Below are 1,202 nucleotides of genomic sequence, written 5' to 3' on the forward strand. Positions count from 1 at the left end.
CACAAGATACAGGAGCCTGGTAGGTGCGCTTCAATATTTGACACTTACACGGCCTGATATCTCCTTTGCTGTTAATAAGGTCTGTCAGTTTCTTCATGCACCCACCACAGTTCACTGGACTACTGCAAAGCGTATAGTTTGATATGTCAAGAATACTCTCAATATTGGTTTGAATTTCAGTAAGTCATCATCTACACTTTTAAGTGCTTTCTCAGATTCTGATTGGGCAGGCTGCCTGGATGACAGGCGGTCCACTGGTGGCTTTGCAGTATTTTTTGGCCCTAATTTAATTTCATGGAGTGCAAGAAAGCAGGCAACTGTTTCTCGATCCAGTACTAAGGCAGAATACAAAGCATTGGCAAATGCAACAGTTGAGATCATATGGGTGCAATCACTTCTGAAGGAACTTGGTGTAAAAAGTACTCAAGTTCCATGTTTATGGTGTGATAATCTGGGTGCCACATACCTATCTGCCAATCCAGTTTTTCATGCCAGAACTAAACACATTGAAATAGATTTTCACTTTGTCAGAGAACGAGTGGCTCAGAAGAAACTTGACATACGTTTTGTGCATTCCAAGGACCAGATAGCAGACGGATTCACAAAGCCTCTTCCCACACGAAGCTTTGAAGACTTCAAGCATAATCTCAACTTGATGAAGTTGTGATTAAGGGAGGGTGTTAAACACAAGTTGTAGCGTGGCAGGAGGATTGCATTACTTGCGGATATGTGTTAGGTAGTTAGGAAGGAGGTTTATCTTAGCTAGAGTCCTTATCTCTACCTCTTTCATTCTTCCCAAGATTGTAATCTAAACTGCTGTATGCGCTATCCAGGGAGGTGCGCCCCTGGCCTATATAACACGCAACAGCGCTCCCACGATGGGTAAGACGCTTTCGCCTATTCGCACACATTTGTTTTCTCAGTGTGGACATGTATATTCAGTGAAATGAAATGCAGTTATTGCAATAGTATCTTCATATCTGAACCTATGCTTGGGAGCCAATTTTTGGTTGCCTGTGCTAAGGCATAAACTAATAAAGACATTGCAATGGTTCACTGCAGAATCTTCCTGGTTGCCTTTTGATACCCAATTGGCAATCTGAGGAAAACAATTATCCTGCGATTTCTGTTTACAACACAAGATTTGAGTGCACAAGACACAAGATTCGGCCTATTGTTTTATCTTGTTCCAGGTATGATCC

Source organism: Triticum dicoccoides, chromosome 2B (assembly GCF_002162155.2).
Source record: "Triticum dicoccoides isolate Atlit2015 ecotype Zavitan chromosome 2B, WEW_v2.0, whole genome shotgun sequence".
NCBI lineage: Eukaryota > Viridiplantae > Streptophyta > Magnoliopsida > Poales > Poaceae > Triticum > Triticum dicoccoides.